Raw genomic sequence first — 6,451 nt, forward strand, 5'->3', positions numbered from 1 at the left:
TTAGGGGAGTTATTTGAAAATAATTCTTTTTATTCACAAGGATGCTGTTTTGTCTGTCCTGGTGGGAATTGGGAACAATTTACCACCTCGGGACTTAAGGGGTTTGTGTTTCGGTTGCCTTTTGTGAACAAAGTAAGGAATTCAGACTCACTGCTTTCCACTGTGCTTGTATTCATTTAAAACAGAAACCAACACCTCTTTGACTTGTGGAAAGCATCACAGCTCTGGGAGGTAAAACAGCATATTGTGTGGTTTTATATGGCATAGCATTATACTGCATTTTATATATTTTGATTAATGAGGGTGTCCTGGGAAGAGCGCTGCTGTGTGATGTAGGGCAGCTCCTTCCACCTCTCTGAGCGCCTATTAAGCATCATTTACATCACAATTTACATAAAGACGGCCACGGGTCCGAGGGATGGGTCTCTGAAGGCCCCCGGGCTCATGCATGATCCAAGGCCATCTCTGAGAAAGGATGGTGGGGTTTCACCTCAGAGGATGCTGGTGAGCACCGAGTGAGTTGTAAGTGTAAAGGTGTCTGGCACACAGTAGGTGCTCAGAAACCTTAACCATAACCATCTCTGTTAACTCGCATAATGGCTCTGCCCTGGAGCAAAAGCAAACACAGATTGCCATTCCTTTGGACCTTAAGCTTAGAGATACTGCAACATTTAAGAATTGAACTTTTTAAAATAAAGAATTCCCACTAATTCAATTTTTGCACAATAAAGTGTGATTTAAAAAAAGTGATATACCAGCAGGAGTCTAGTTTGCATAAAATGTGATTGTCCTCTTAAACCAAGAGAACCAGTCCACTACCCAGGGTGGAGTGGCCTCAGAAATGCTCATTTTCATGACCGCTGGACCTAGAAATGTAATGTGAGCCATGTATATAATTTAAAATTTTCTCCAGCCATATTTTTCAAAGTAAAAATAAACAAGTGGATTGATTTTTAGATATATTTATTTTTCCCAAAATGTCAAAATTCATATTAACAGCTAACCGATATAAAAATGATCAGTTGGGTACTTTATTTTATTTTTTTTCATGTTAAGTCTTCCTATCCCACTGTGTATTTTACATGTACAGCACAACTCAGTGAGGACTCGCCATGTTTCAGGAGTTCAAATGCTGTCTGTAGCTAAAGCTACTGTACTCAGCGGTACAAATACAGTACGTACCCATCCTTGCACACAGCAAATGCCGATCTTGCTCATGTCTGTGTCCCTCAGTGCTTAGCTCAGTGCCTCCCTAGCACATGGTAGGAGCATAATGCACAGCTAGTGAATAAACGCATGCCCAGAGCCTGTGCTCTATGCAGTCAGTCCAACACAGATGTCAAGATGTGGGTCCTGATCTAGGGACAGAGTTGAGAAGGGAAGACTGGACATAGAGAATTACATTCCAAAGCCACGTGCAAAGAAGCTGGTAGGGATTGGCACAGACAGTCAGAGCCATACAAAAATTGCTAAGATACGTAGTGAGCGAAAAAAGCAACCTGCAAAACATATATATTATCAAGTCATTTTTGTCAAATGTATTTATATCCTTGTACTGTGTATGTTAGTATATATAGAAAAAACAACCTGTTTATAATAATTGAGCAGTGGGATAATGGCGAATTGGGTTTTGAAGACTGTGGAGGATTTTAATAAAGATTTGGTGAAAGTCAAGAATGTTCCAAAGAAGCACTGACTTCCAAAAAGGATTTGAGGGCACTTATAACATTAAACCACATACAGAGCACTTCAAGACTCACAAAAGGTTATGGTACAGCATTTAGAAAGGAAAGATTCCTGAACCAGAAGCCTAGGGTGTAACTGCTACTGCCACTGTGTACTAGATTTATCTCTGAGCTTCCTAGTAGCCAACATAAAAAGGGAACTTGTACATAGTCACCATAAAATTCCAGGAAGTATGGCAATTTGTTGACAGAAATATTTTTTGAGCACTAATCTATATATATAAAAGCCTAAGCCACCATTACGACTGACGACCGGAATGACTGGAACAACCAGAACGACCAGTCAACCAGTCACTATGATATGCACTGACCACCAGGGGGCAGACGCTTAATGCAGGAGCTGCTCCCTAGTGGTCAGTGTGCTCCCACATCGAACCTCTCATGGCCAGCCAACCTCCCGTGGTCCCTCCCTCCCTCCTGTCCCTTTCCCCGTCCAGCAGGCCCTGGCCGGCCTGGCCCCAATCTGGACTGGGTGAGGCAGCCCCAATAGGCCCTGATCGCCAGCCATGCCTAGGCACCCCCCTGTGCACGAATTTCGTGCACCGGGCCTCTAGGTTAAAATCAAATTTATTATGTGTGTCCTCCTGTAAAGGTCACAGTGGACAGTTTCTTCAGCTGTGAAATGGGAGCAGAGTCTATAATATGTTGATGAGTGGTTCCCAAATAGATGGTGCTGACGTTTGGTGCATTCAGGACAATGGGAGGAGAGAGGGTGGGAGGGAATGAGGAAAGAGGTTGACATAGTCCAGGACCTCTCTGTAGGATGGAGACAGCAAAAGCTCTGTGACAGGGCGGCTTGAAGTGAATTTAGAAATGTGACAGAGTGCCCCGCTGCTCCAAGCGTGGCCAGTGTGAGGACTGGCAGCATTTAGAAACACAGAATCTCAGGCCCCACCCCCAAATCAGAATGTGTGTTTTCACCAGGCCCAGGTGATTCGTGTGCTCCTTCTAGCTGGGAAGCACTTGTACAGGGAACACCTGTGGCACTTGTTTCCTCCTCTGATAACCCCACCAGGATCTTCCCTGGAAAACCAGCCCTCTCCCACTCAGTGCGTACGGCCTCAAGGCCTAACTCCACCTTCAAATTCAGGGACTGACTTGATGCAGGTCTGGCCAGGAAGAGAATTCCATGTCTCCCTGGCAACCAACAGTGGTTTGTTCGGTTGTTGCCCTGGATATGATCCGAGCTGATGCTATCAGAATCTGCCTTGGGATTTTTCTGGAAAAATTATGGAAAAGGCACTCTTTTTCTAAGAGGGTTGTTGATGTAGATGTAGAAACCTGGAGCTCTTGGGAGCCATAGGGAAGCCACCACAGAGGACAGAGAATTGAGCGAGGGGGGTAAATTGATCCCTGATCATGTTTGAACACTGGATCCAGCTATGCCTGAAGTTTCCCAACTTTGGGATTTTTCCAGTTCATAAGCAAAGTTGAACAACTTTGCCTAAGCCAGTTTGAGTTGGATTTCTGCCACTTACACCCAACAGTCCTCACTGATTCTTGAGTTTTCCTAGGCGACACTGGAGGGAATGAACCCGTCTCTGGGGACGAGGGCCTGCCATCTGCATTTCTAACAATTCTTCAGGAAATGCTTAGCACTAGAATCGGAGACCCACCAATGTGATGGAATGAGGACCAAACTTGGGGTCAGAACTGGGATTTGGATCCTGGTTCTGACATTGACTGGCTATGTGACCTTAGGTAAGTCACTTCCCCTTAGGTAAGGCACTTGCTTCTCAGGCTTGGCCTGAGGTCCTGTGTGACAGGGATGTGAAAGGCTTTTAAAACCAACGAGAGCACACCATGTTCTTGACTAGTGCGGTTCAAAACCAGGCTGTAAGAGCAGAAGTGACGCCCTCGGCCCCAGTCGAGCTTAGAACTGCTGACCTCTGGTGAAGACACTTCCTCAAGTCACTGCCGAACTCCTGGAACCTGAAACCCCCTCTTCACACCCTCAGCTCCTGCTGGGGCCGCATGGGAGGGAAATGAGAAAGGTCAGCTTGCTTCCCACTCCACCATGCCGGCTGCATGGGCTCGGAGATTCCTCCTGCACTCCCAAGGGATGGAGAGCAGGGCCCCGCCTGGGCATCCTGTGCAGTGGGCAGCAGATGGTCTTATGGGAGCTTTGAGGTTCAAGCAGAGGCCTGCGAGGGCTGGGGACGAGGAGCCCTGGATCCTGGTCCCACTGCTGCCACAAGCTCATGGTGTCACCTCAGGCAAGTCCCAACCTCTCTCTGGGCCCCAGATTCTCCAAATATGAAGTGAGATGTAGGATAAGTTCTCTGAAGGGGACAGCTGTAGATTAAAAAGCTATAGCTTTTTCCGGCATAGCATCTGTTCCCCCTTATTCTGACAACTCCCCAGTTTTCCTTTGGGGACCATTTCGCCCTCATTCTCGATTCATGGATTGTAGTAGAGCTGACTTCAACCCTGGCAATAGGGGTGGGTCTGTGACCAAGTCTGGCCAATCAGAGTTGCAGTAATAGAAGCAGAGATGAGCATGTGAGTCAATCCTGGCCAATGAGGATGATATATTGACTTTTGGCTGGAAGAGTCTTGCAGTTGCAAAGCAGAGCCAAGAAATGTAGAAATACAGATTCTCAAGCCCTTGAATCCAGCCCTGAAGCTGACGTGCTCACTGACTTTCCAATAACCTTTTTCTTCTGCTTGAGTCAGTTTGAGTTGCCTTTTTGTCCCCTTTAACCTCAAAGAGGACACTAGTGTAGAAGAAATTCTTACAAGGGATTGCAATTTATACCCAAGTGTAAATGGCTATGGCAAAGACTTCCTTGATAGTGGGTTTTGGTAGAAGAGAAGTAGAGGGTACTAGATCCATTAGAGTAGGCGAGGATGCATGGACTATAAGGCTCATAGAGCTGGTGGCACTGAAGCCATGCCTAGAAAGTGCCTGGCATGTATTAGGCCCTTCAGATACATTTGTGGAGTGAATGTATTATGTTCAACCCTCTATAAGCCTTACCATAACTAGCTGAAGTCAGGAAGACCAGAATTATGAACCCATTTTTCAGATGGGAAAATGGAGGCCCATGGCAGAGAGAGTTCCCAAGTGGTCCGTGGCAGGTAGAATGAGAACCCAGTTGTCCTACCTCTAATCCTCCACTGGGGTCAGTCTCAGAGGCTGCAGGGAAGGTGGGGTGGGGAAATATAGGGTGTCCCAAAATTCACACAAGATTTGCAATTGAATTGAATTGCAAATCTTGTGTGAATTTTGGGACACCCTATATATATACACACCAGGGTGAGGAAGGCGGCATGAGGAACCCAAACAGGAAGCTCAGGAAGGCAGGCTGCTGGGGGCCCAGCACTCAAGACCGTGTAGTTAGAGGAACTTTCTCTTCTTAGAACAGCTCAGCCTAGGGGGTGAGGGAAAGTCTTCCCTCACGAAGGGCCAATTCCCTGAGGAGTTTCTAGGGGTGCAACGTCCTACAGCTTCCTCTCTTCATGTTCCCCGGCTGTCTTCTGAATGAACCACTCAAACCTCCAGGTGACTGTTGTCCCTAAGGTACATTTGAGGGTCTCCCCTGACTTCCTTCTCTGTCCTCTTTTCTGACCCTCAGCTTCTTTCTGATCAAAGAGCTCAAAACGTTGACTTTGCAAACAGGAAGGGACTGGAGAGACCTTCATCATACAGGTGGGAGCAGCAGCCCCAGAGAGGGCGAGTGTTGTCTTATTGAGTGTCACAATAGCAAGGGACAACAACACACTGAAGAGGAAGCTGGGGCCTTTGGTCATTCTCCAGCTGTAAGAGCAGAAGTGGCCCCCTGACTCCACTGGGTTAGCTCTGAGATGCCTGTGTTCCAACTACTTGTTTCTTTTTGTTTTGTTTTGTTTTGTTTGTGAGTTAGAACTTTATTATTTCAAATTGGAAATTAGCACAAAAGTACTGATAACTAGCCTTTAAATGTTTTCCATAATAAAAATATGTAAAAATTATTTTTTAAACTTAATTATCTCTTTGATAGCAAACAATAAGCAACTACTTGTTTCAAACATGTAGTAAATTCTTAGCATGTTCAGTGTTTCCTCCGGGTCACCTGGTCGGCTCCAGAATTCAAGGCCGTTGTGAACCTCCCGAGAATAGTTTTATGTCTAAGGTAGGCAGGGGACAGGGAAGTTTGCGGGGAAATGTAAAATGGAATTTGAAGTCAGAAAGACTTGGGTTTGAACCCTCATTCTGTCTTTTACAGATAAACAAGCAAACCTTTAGAATATAAACCAGGTCAAGACTGAGGAATCTCAGAGGGAAGTGGGGCGCGGAGATTAACCAAAGAATTTATATGCATATACACATAATCCACGGACACAGACAATAGTGTGGTGAAGGGCTGGCAGGTAAAGGGTGTGAGGTAGAGCAGGTCAATGGGGGGGGGGGCAGGATATCTGTAATACTTTCAACAATAAAGATAAATTAAAAAATAAAAATAAATCTGAGACACTGGCTGGTGTTGCTAAGTGGTTAGAGCATGGGCCCATGAACTGAAGGGTCGCAGGTTCAATTCCCAGTCAAGGGCACATACCTGGGTTGCAGGTTCGATCCCTGGCCCTAGTCAGGGCACGTGTGGAAGGCAACCAATTGATGTATCTCTCACATCTATGTTTCTCTCTCTCCCTCCCTCCCTCCCTTTCTCCCTCCTCACCCTCCCTTACACTCAAAATCAATGGGAAAATATCCTCAGGTGAGGATT

General features: G+C 46.0%; 1 protein-coding gene across 2 annotated transcripts in view; it reads right to left on the reverse strand.

Moving 5' to 3' along the window:
• HCK (HCK proto-oncogene, Src family tyrosine kinase) overlaps nucleotides 1-6,451 on the reverse strand; it is a 34,673-nt gene that overhangs the window by 25,593 nt on the left and 2,629 nt on the right. The window contains exon 1 of one of the 2 annotated variants that reach the window (XM_014550672.1): nucleotides 6,284-6,289. The exons of the other annotated variant lie outside the window; for it this stretch is intronic. The gene's annotated coding sequence lies outside the window, so the exon portion shown is untranslated. Of the gene's footprint in view, nucleotides 1-6,283; nucleotides 6,290-6,451 lie in introns of those variants that run through there. 2 annotated transcript variants of the gene reach the window in all.

The sequence above is a fragment of the Myotis brandtii genome, unplaced genomic scaffold (assembly GCF_000412655.1).
Source record: "Myotis brandtii unplaced genomic scaffold, ASM41265v1 scaffold61, whole genome shotgun sequence".
NCBI classification, from domain to species: Eukaryota; Metazoa; Chordata; class Mammalia; order Chiroptera; family Vespertilionidae; genus Myotis; species Myotis brandtii.